Source organism: Condylostylus longicornis, unplaced genomic scaffold, assembly GCF_029603195.1.
Source record: "Condylostylus longicornis isolate FDR11 unplaced genomic scaffold, ASM2960319v2 ptg000048l, whole genome shotgun sequence".
NCBI lineage: Eukaryota > Metazoa > Arthropoda > Insecta > Diptera > Dolichopodidae > Condylostylus > Condylostylus longicornis.
In genome coordinates this window covers 18,216,138-18,228,574 of record NW_026578017.1, presented here as the reverse complement: position 1 = coordinate 18,228,574, position 12,437 = coordinate 18,216,138, and positions in this window count along the sequence as shown.

Here is a 12,437-nt window from a genome sequence, read left to right as displayed (position 1 = left end):
TTTGTTTGTTTGTTTGTCAAATTGGAAAATATAAAACTATTTTTTATTTTTTTTTTTTTAATTTTTTATTTTTAATGATTTTTTAATTTCTAATTAAGTTTTTATTATATAATAATTGTTGTATCAATTTATGTTTTTATTTTTTGAACGTGCTCATTAGAAAGACCCATACAATATTATGTGCAGATTTTTTTTATTTTGCTTTTGAAACGATATTTTTTATATCATATTTTATATAAATAATTATATATAAATACATATATATATATATATATATATATATATATATATATTTATATATATATATGTACATATATGCTTATATATACGATCATTTATTTTTTTATTTTAGTATTATATTTTCTAGACATTATTTTTGTTTTTAAGACTTTTTAATAAATTTCCAGAAGAATGTATACATTAAATTTACTAATTAAAACTGAAAAATTTAATATAATTATATAGTAAATACATATAGACCAAATGATTTATCTAGAAGTTATATTTGGCCATTTTCATTCATATTAAATATTATTTATTTATTTAGTTATAACAGAGTGTTATTAGTGTATATTTTATTTAACTAATATTATATTATGTTATATATTATAATAATATTAATATTATGTTATAATGTTAAGTTATTTTCATGAAATACGATTTAAAAATTAAATTGTAATATATTATAAATAAATTTTAGGAAAAAATTAAAAATATTTTATTTTATAATAAACTTTTATACTAAATTTTAAATTATTATACAAGTTTATTATAAAATACATAATATTATGTAAAATAAGTATATTAATAGAAATATATAATTTTTTTTTTAAATTTTAATTCAATTAAGAATTGAATAAAATGCTTATTTTTAATATTCTAAGTATCTTTATTTTTTTCCGACTTGGGGGCATAAAATCGCTTTTTTTTTTTACCTTGGACATTATTTTAAAATTCAAAGAGATAAAATAAAATTTATTTGTACGGAAAATTTAATATTCGAATATTTTATGATTGAAACAAAATTATTGAAATGTATATTGAAAAGTGTATAGTTTTTTAATTTAAATTGAAATTTTAAAATTATTTTTCTGAATATTACTTAAATCAATAAATTTAAATTGAAAATTTGGATAATGAAAAGAATATACATATATCTTAAATATTTTAATTTATGTATGTATTTTTATTTATTTATTGAATTATATTAAAATGACTTTTGTAATTCATATCAGTTTTTTAATATAGTATAAGAATAGTAAAAAAAATTAATTTTTGCTACAAACTTGTGCAAAATTCGATGCCCTGTTTTTAAAATTCTGTGGTGTTTATGTATATTATGTAATATAGAAAATTTTTTTCAAAATAAAATTATTTATTATATAAAAATATAAATTTCAAATTAGAGTTAAAAAAATTGTACAATTTTACTAAAGAATATTTTCTAATTTTCTTGTTTCTTTTAAAAAGAGATAAGATCGATACACGTACACGTGCACGTATATATACATATACATATATTATATATATAATATATATATATATATATATTTATATATATATATATACGTATACATATATAAAAAAAACGTATATTCGGAGTTTATTGTCAATTTGAAAAAAATTTAATGGAATAAAATACATAATATTATATTAAGTAAAATTAAATAAAATTTTAAAAATATAAAAATATGCTAATTTTTTGGAAAATTAAAATAAAACTTGAAGTATTATTTAGCTTATTTTTTAATCAACAATTTTTTATAATTTATTAAGATTTATTTATTTACAGATTACATATATTTATATACAGCAAAAATAATGAAAATATTTTTAATATAAAATTATGAATTATGATTATACAAAGAAAATAAAAAGTATGTTACATAAATAAAACTATTTATATAATATATAGTTTTTCAATATATGTATATATATATATATTTAAAAATAAAACGTTAAAATAGATAAAGTTAACTTAATTAAATAATTTTACATATATAATAAACATAACTGCCCATTATTTTGTTATTACTATCGACCAAAGCTGATTACAAATTAAGATAAAATCTGTTGATTAAGAAATTTAAATATGTTTAAATATCTATATATATATAAAAATTAAAAGTACAATATCCAGAATATGATATATACATATCAATAACAATAATTACCAAATATATGCTTCTAGTTAATCAAAGAAAAAAATATATAGAAAATTGAATTAAAATAAATTTAATTTATTTTATTTAAAAAAATACAAAATTTAAAATTTAGTACGCTTTAAGACAGGAAAGTTCTTAAGAAAAATTTATTTTAGAGTAAAATAAAAAATTATTTTTTTTTTTATATGTAAAAATTTCAATATGTTTTCATATTATTAAAACTGTTTCTGGTTTTAAATCTGCTTAACACTTGATTCAGAAAGTTTAATCAGAAAATTTAATTAAGATTGAAATTAATTATATTTAGTCGCGTTTGCAAATTTTTTGCTAAAAATAATTTTAGTTAATTAATAAGTAATAATAAGAATGAAATTTATTAACAGTTTAATATGGGTTTTCGAGTATTTAGTTTCAATTTATACATTGTAAGTAGATTATTAAGTTTATTATTTTATATTAAAAGTATATTGAAATCATATTAATGTCTTAGAAAAAATTTTTGATATATAAACCTAAATGAATTTTTGCTCTTCATATAGGACCAATAGTATTATAAATATATTCAAAATAGAAGTATTTTATTTTCCTCAAGTGTTAAGTTCATTTTTCAATACTTTTTATATAATGTATAAATATAGTGTTTTTTTTGTTAATTAGTTTGCAATGAATTATTTTAAAAAATATTTGAAATAGCGATTATGAACTTCTTTCTTGCAAGAATTAATGTTCAAAACATTTATGAATGTATTATTGTTTTTTTGCTTATTTTTTTTATAATAAATTAGAAAACTATTTTATTTTGATTTGTATAAATTTTATTAAATACAATTAAATATTATTTATTAATTATTTAAAATTTGTATATATTATATACAGTGTGTTGTTTTGTCTTTTTTTTCTGTGTTTTTGTTATTTATATAATCGTTTTTATATAGAATAATAATAATTATATTTAAAAATGTTAAAATTTATAAAAATCTACTTAAGGATTAAAGTATAATGTTATATATAAAGGTATTTCAAATTTGTTTTTTTTTTGTTGTTGTTGATTTATAAATTTCTAGAAAAAACGTGATTTTTGAAAAATGATAAATGAAAATATAAAATATGAAAAATTGGATAGAAGAAATTAATATGAATATAGTGTTATATAATTTTAATTTTTTTTTTAATTTCTATAATTTTTTGGTTTTTTTGTTTTTTTTTTTAAATGAATTTAACATTTATCGCATAACATCATAAGCATTTAATTTAAAGATTAATTTCAAGTTTTATACTTTAAACTTCATTTAATGTTTATTTGTTTTAAATGTGAATTTATTACAATATTTTTGTTATATAATAATAAAATATACATAATGTATATTTGTAAAGGTCGTTTCTATAATTTTCATTTATAAAATTGAAATAAGTAAGTAAAGACTTTTTGTAATTAAACAGGAAAAATTTATTAAAAAATTTTAATAAAGGATATAAGAAATTAAAAAGTTTTATTCATTATTAAAAGTTCATTTCTAAATTATTAGTTTATGTTTATATGAAAATTATAAAAAATTTTATTTTTTTATATAATTTTAACAAGTATCTTGAGGAAAGTTATTTTTTAATTTTTTTGTCGTTCAACATAAAATATTTTATTTAGGTACACGATTAAAACTAATAATATACGTAGTAATATTATTTCGACGTTTCATATTATTTTGGTTTTTTTTATTAATAATATGTTTAACAAATGTAAATAACACGTTTATTTGTGGAAAATATATAAAATACAGAAAATTCAATATTTCACATATTGTTTTTTAATATAATTAAAAGATTTTGGTAAATAGCGATTCTGTTGAATTTGTTGAAAAATACGGCAAAATTTTTTGGAAAGTTCTTTAATGTTAATTATAAAATTATGAAACGAAACTATGAAGTTTTTTTTTTTGAATTTTTCTAAATTAAATTTACAAAATAAATAATTTTTAATACTTGATACTTTTATTGTTCTATGTATAAAATATGGTCATGTGTGATAGTTGATACTTTTAGATTTCTTTATTGAAAATTAAATGACAATTTTTTTCCTGTAATTACAAAAATTTTATAATGAAAGTTAAATTTAATTAAAAAAATTATATATATATATATTTTTTTTTGTTGTAAATTATTGAAATTGTGCAAGTATTTATACTATTATATTATTTCTTGAACACTTGAAAATAACAATTTATTTAAATATGTATATATAATGAAAATATTTATATACTTATATAGTTGATTTATCTCATAATTTATTTTGATAAAAGTAGAAAATTTTTTATAGTTTAAAACTTTTTCACTCGAATGTTATATGAATATAATATGTAAATTTTATATAAATATAGAGAAGTTTATATACATATATATATATATATATATATATAGATTTATGTATACATTTAATTTTATCTATATATATATATATATATATACATCTTATGAAAGATATTTTTACAAGTTATATAAATAATAAAATTAAATGAATGTTATTATAAAACATAAGAATACGATGGTTAAAATTAAATTATAATTAAATTAAAAGGTAAAATATTACACCACATAAACTGATAATACCACATAATTTGATATTATTATATAATTAAAATTATGACAAATTTGAATAATAAAAAACAAAATACATTAAAATAATGCAAGAATTACAACTATTAAAAGATATCTCCTAAACAAATTCAAAAATATCAAATTTAATTTTACAAAAATCAAAAATAATGAAAACTTAAGGAATTAATAATTTATTTATAAGCGGTTTTGAATTTATTTTGAATAAAGAAATAAGCTTTTTGTGGTCACAATAATTAATAAAAAATTATATAAAAAAATTTTTTTTTTTTTAAATCTGATATTTTTTCATGCTTTCAATGTAATTGTTAATTAGACTTATGCAAATTCTCTACCTATTTTTTTTTTTGTTTATTTTTTTACTTTAATTTTATTAATTATAATAAAATATTGCTTTAAGTAATTTTCGCTAGGCTATAAACTATACACATCCATCTATACACATGTTTACACACTTTGTATTTAAGTATTATATATGTATAAAATTGTTAGGTATTTCTAGTACTTGTAGAGAACTAGATTTAGCTAACAAAATTTTCTCATATTTATAATTATTTTTATTAAGATAAAATACTTTATGTGTAAAAGGCATGCATATAATTTTCTTTGTATCTATTTTATTTATACATATTTATATGTATATACATGTATATCTGCAAATAGCTAAATAATGTAATAGGAATAATATTTATAAGTATCCATATGTGTATAACAATATTTTTTATTATAGTTTTATTAAAGAAAGAAATTTATTAAAAAAAAATTAATTTTTGAAATTTAAAATATTTCCTTACTGATTTTTTTTAAGTATGAATAATTTTAATGATATTTGCAAAATTGATGAATCAATTTCATATTATATAAAAAGTTTTACAATTCAAATTTTTATTTTGTTGGTATGTATATGTTGAGTAGTCTCAGAAACTTATTATTACATTTAGTGTTATAGGATAATAAATGCATAAAATATAAGTGTATACTTTCAGTATAAAATTGTAATGACAACATGTAAAAATACATACGTATATATAAATATATTATATCAATAGTAGTGTGTCAAATCATTCAATCATTTTAATGATTTTTGGAAACATAATTAAATAATTGAAATATAATGCAACAGAAAACAAATTTGCCATAAATTTTTTTTAAATGAATCTACAAACAATTTACAAAGGATTTGTGAACAAAAATTCAATTCTACATAATATGTGAATTTTTTTGTGCACAATAACTGTGAATAATAAAAAACTTTTTTTTTTTATAATTCATTTAGGTATTGTAATGATATAGTAATATTAAATTGTTAAATGTAAATTTTGTCTAATTTAAAATATATTTCATATTTATCATATAGTTATTGAGTGTTAAGCTTGGCCGTTTTCGAGCATGTCAATTGAATACAATTGATGTTAGTCATAATTTCCAACGCGACATATCTTACGCGTCATGAATTCTAATATTTGTTTATAATATAGTTTTTTTTCGCATGTCTTTAAAGGTTGATACATAAGTGACTTTTATAAGCGATAAAATGAACGACGAAGAAAACATTTTAATTTTTCTCTTTATTGAAATAAATTTTTAAAATGTTAATTTCAAGAATTGCTTAATTCCAGATGATTGTCATTTGTAAAATCAAGCGAATGACGTGATTGACATGATCGTCAGATCTTTAACATACTGGGAAGCGGCCTCGTTTTAAATATTGTAAAAATATATTAAATACATTTTTCCCAAAGCTACAAATAAAAAAAAAATAATATTTATATTAAGTAAGTGAACGAATGTTTTTGTAAGTGAACAAGTTTTAAGACTGAATTAAGTAAGCAATATCATTTTTAAACAAAACTTGATTTTTGAAATTCTTGAGACTAAGCTAAAGATAAAATAAAATTTATTTCTTTTTTTATAATTTTAGTAAATCTATGCTTAAAAATGTATATATATATATATATATATAAACATGCACCTATGTATATATATATATATATATATATATATGTATGTAAACGTACGTATGAAGAAAATATGTATATTAGATTAATAATTTTAAAATATAAAAAAAGGTTTTTATATCGTGAAATGCAATTGGTTTCTTTAAATTATCCTTAATATATTAATATAAGAGTCCAACATGGAATATTTTGCTAATTAAAGTTTTTAAGTTTTACAGTTTTCAGTGTAATGTAAATGAAGCTTTTAAAATATTTTTATTGTTTTTTTTTCTTTTTTTTTTTTTTACTAAAAGAAAATTCAATGAGTTTTTTATTTGTTGAATTTTTTTTTCTTTGGTATATTTTAATATTTGTTTGTTTTTTTTTAAATTTTATTTTTGAATAATGCTTATAATTAATGTTAACTAATAGTTTTGGCAAGTTTCAATAGATTTAATAATTAAAGTAATAATATGAATAATAAAACTCAGAAAGAAAAAAATTAAGGTAAATTATCAGTTTGAACAAAAATTTGCCGTTATTTTTTAATTTCTAATAATACGTTAATATTCTTATAAATGCAATTAATAGATAGAAAAATTTTTTTTTTTAATTTGTTTGTTCTTAAAATAATTTTAACGAATATTAAAAAAAAAAATCGCAGATTTCAATTGATTCTCAATATCAGCATCAAAAAGCATTTATATTTTAAACCTTTAATAGTACGTGAAACAAAATTGTATTCGAAAAAAGAAAAAATTAGTTTCACAATAAATTTAACTAAAACAAATTAAAAAGGACGTAAAAGTTTGTATTCCAAATTTTATATAAACAATTTGAATAAATTGGTTTAGATATGCAAAAAGTTTATTTATTCATAGTTCTTTACAAAATGAAAATGATTATAATAGCTCGTTCCAAATATTCATAAACGCAATGTGTACTGCAAAAAAATAACTGCGAAACGCATTACTGCAGAAACATTACGTAATGAAAGTGCAATATTTTTGTAACTATTCTATAAAATCTAAGCAGTTCATAAGATTTAACATAAGAGCTACACATATGAACTTCGCCATATTGCCTTATTAATGAACAGAATGTAGCGCTCTTTTCGCTTCATGTCGCGATATATTGCGTTTATGAAAGAGCCTATTATTATTTCATTTTGGATATTATTTATATATAGGATATATCTCTTACTTTATAAAAAAAGTATTAATGTAAATTTTTATAATATATTTACATATGTTGATATATTTCATTTCATACGAAACTATGAATGAAATTGCATGCAAATAAATAAAAAAAAAAATGCAAATAAAATAAAACAACTTTAAAAATTTTCTTTTTATAAATTAAATAAAACAAATCCCTTTATTAAATAAAAAATTCAAATTTCCTATATATATATTTATCATAAAAAAATGGGATTAATTATACAAAAATAAAATAACTTAAAAATGCCTGCCATATTTAAAAATTAAAGTAAAACAAAAGTTAAAAAAAAAAATAAATTTTTTTATTTTTAATAATTACACTATTTTTATTTTAATTATTTATTTTTAACATAATAATAATTTTGCAGCAATTAATGCTACATTTATTTGTTTCTTTTTTCTCTAAATAAAAAAAAAATTATTTGTAAAAATAACAATTGCAAAAAGAAAGTATAAAAAACAATTAAAATTTATTAATCAGTTTTTTTTTTTAAATTCATGTTTAAAATATTTTAAAAATCTTTTCATTAACTTTATTTATTTATTTCTTTCATTTAATTTTTCGATTTTTTAAATTCATTGTTCTTAATTGCTGTGCAAGATGTTCCATAAGAATTTCAGTTATCTTAGTTTTATTTTGACATTAGATCAAATGTCAATTGTACCAGGAACAAATAGAAAAATTTATACACAAACAATGGCAGAGATGAAAGAAATTGAGTATCCCAAGCATTCCAAGGCTATTGACGCTGATCACATTGAAGACTTTGAACGAGAAGTATATGCTGGAATAAGCTCACTAACTCTGAAACCAACCGTAGCTGTAATATATACTTGTATTTGCACCTGAAGAATCAAAAAGTACGTCTTAACAAGGTTTGGAAATCATAAGGTGTTATAATAAGAACAACAGGACAAAAGATTTATGCAGAGCGGGGCAGGAAAATATAAAGTATGCTAAATATTTCTGTATGTACATATGCACACAGGCTCATCAGATGTCAAGATGTAAGCCTACGGGGTGACAATTATAACTAGAAGACAAACATTTTTAGGCGTGCTCTGAAAGACCATTATTTGCTGCAAATTTATCAAGTATATACTCAATTTACAATATTAAATTAAGCAGACCTTAACAAAGTTATTTTAGCTATAGATATGCTATTCTATAGTTTTCCAAACCATCCCTAATCAAATCTCAGAATTGGAATTTTGAACTAAAAATTTAGAGATTGTACAGCTCTATTAGGATTCGAGCACAATCGTTCGTTAGTTGGTTACACCGGAATTCCCTCTAGTATTTGGACATTTACACCTAAGATGGAAGTGAATATAGACCGTATATATGATAGTCAGGCTTTCCGCACCTCAAACCCTCTTTCCATACAAGATTTATTTCGGAATATTCAGGAGAAGCTTGGCTCTAGGGTACATCCGAGAGTCCTGGCGGGTGATTAGGGTGGTCTTTATCTCCACGATGGGAAGAAGAGACATGGTGCCCAAGTCCTTTAGACCGATTTGCCCCACATCGTTTTTGCTAAAGTCTGAGAAGATAGACAATCATATCAGGACTGTGAAGGAAGAAAATTCTGGGGGTTTTTGCTTCCACAACAGCGGAGTTGCGGTCTTCTGGCCCTCACAAGATTCTCAAGTTTATCAGGAGAGTCGGCCTGGAGCGGGTGCTGCACAACATGCCCCACACAGAGGGGGGAAGGATACAGCAAATCCTTATAAGTAGTCGCGGTGTACTGCTACCTCGGTTGTACAAATTTACAATCTACAAACTAAAGTAAATTAATTTTATAAAAACTTTAATTTGAAAAGGAGCAAAAAAATATTTATTTTATTTAAAATTGGTTTTGCTTGAATAACTTTTTAATATAGTTTGTAACATTTTAAATTATAATAGAAAAATTATTTTTATTTTTAAGCATAGGAAATTTTTTTTAATTAAGTACTTTTTTAAATGGAAACGTGAAGCGATTAGTTAAAAATTTTCCTTTTTTTTTTTTTAAAATTTTTGATTTTTAATTGTTAGATTGAACATGTTAAAACTTATTGATCAAATTTATTTGAGTTTTTCATTTTAGTTTTAAATTATAAAAAATGATCTAACGGAGAATTTCTGAATTGGAATTTAATTGTGGAATAAAGAAGAAAAAAATTGAAATTTGTTTTGGAATCAAACAACATATTTTGCACATACATATGTATGTAGATTAGATTCTATAAATATATTTTTTTTTTACATATAATGATTGAACATTAGTTGAAGATTATGAAGCCTAACAATTTCAATGAAGGCCTAACTATACAATTCCATATTTATTATATAATATAAAATAAACTACGTATATATATATATATATATATATATATAAAGGTTATGTTTATATATTTATATAAGAATTGAACTATAAAGACGGGAAACTTTTTTAAATTAATTTGACAAATGAAAAATTTCTGAATGATAACTTTTTTGTTTTCAAAATTTGATTTCTCTAAATGTCCATTTCAATTTCTCTTATGAAACAAAACAAAAAAAAAAAGATAATTTTTTGCACAGCAGCTTAATTAATTATTAATAAACAAAGAATAAAATTTATTTAAAATTAAAAAGAAAACAACTTGAAGAAATTAAAGAAATTTCTATTAAAAAGTTGTGTTAGATCTTTTGTTTTTATATAAATTTATATTTTTTTAAATAATATAAATTTATAAAATAATAAATAATATAAAATAATATAACATTTTATTCTTTTTTTTTTTTTGAGATTTTTTCTTTTTTTTTTTTTGTTTAACTATTTATCTAATCAATTTAAGTTTTACTTAAAAAGTAATGATCATTTTCTTAAGTCCGTATTTCTATTAAAACATGATTTTTTTTTTATTATTTTAATGAAATATAAAATATAATTAAATGAAAAAATTAAATGATTTTTTTTTGTAATTTAACTATATTATATATAAATATACACATATATATATAGCTATATTTATTGCTGTACTTGTTATATACATTTGAATATATTATATTTAATGTGTTTATCTTGTGAACATTATTATTATATAATATTTATCATAATATATGGTTTTTTTAAATAAATGTACATATTTAAATATATAAAATTGTGGAAAATGATTAACAACCTTTTTAGAAATATTGTTTTTAATTATATTCATTTTTTTTCGTGCTAAATTATGTAATATAGTTCCAAATTTAATGAATAATATTCAAATTGTAATTTTGATTTTATTAATTATAAGAATTTTTAATAATATAAGAAAATTTTGAATCTTTTTGTTTTTTTTTTTGTTTAACGCAGTTCAATAGAAAATTATAAAATAATTTACTTTGTGATTTTAAGTTTTAAAATTTTTGAATTCAAAAGTTTGTGAAAAAAAATTAAATTCGCTACTTTCAAAAGTTTAAAGTGAAAACAGTTTTGTTATTACATTATGTTTAAATAACAATAATTGAAACTTCTGAAGAAATTAAAGAAATGACATGCAAATCTTAAAATAAGTACTTTCTTAAATAAGATTTTTTAAAATTTCATTTTCGATATTCTAAATAATAATGAATATAATTTACAATATCAATATTCATACAAAGGTGATAAATCACTTGCACAATCAGTCATATATACTCTTATATATATACTCGTATATATATATATATATTGTATTTTATAATATATATATTAAAATTTTTATAATTTATTATTTTACAATTAAATTTAATTTAAAATTTTTTTTTTAATTTTTATTTTATCATTTTTTTTTTTAGGAAAACTGGAAGATTAAATCATGCGTAGGTTTATAACACATTGACTAGAATACATTAAAAAAAAAAAACAGGAAATAATAACAAAATTAAAGGAGTAATATAATATCAGTTTATAATATAAAAATATAAAACTGATATTTTTTTTTTTCTGTTTCTAAAATATTTCTTATTTATAATAATACATATCATATTGTGAGCACATAATCTGAACATAATTATATGATATATGACCACACATACATATGTATTTATTAAAATTTGCAATTTTGTAATAATTTTCAGAAATCTATAATATATATATATATATATATATTGCATATATACATATTTACTTCTTATATAAAAAAAAATTGTTAAATGAACAGATAAAATTAAGTAAAAATATTCTTTAAAAAAAGTAAGAAACAAAAATACACAAATAGCTGTTATATTAAATGTACAGGTAAATACATACATAAGTTTATGAATAATATGTATACATTATATACATAAGTTTTTATATTTTAAATTATATTTCATAATATGCAAGTACATATAAGGTTTTATGATTTGAGATTATTGATATATATTGTTTATTTATTAAGTGATTGCTAAAATGAAAAATTCCCTAGAAAAAATTTTGATAGAAAAAAAAACAAAAAATAAAACAGTTAGAATTGAAAATTTCGAACTTTCTTAAATTTGCAACAAAAAAATTGGAATTTGTCTAATAGTTAGT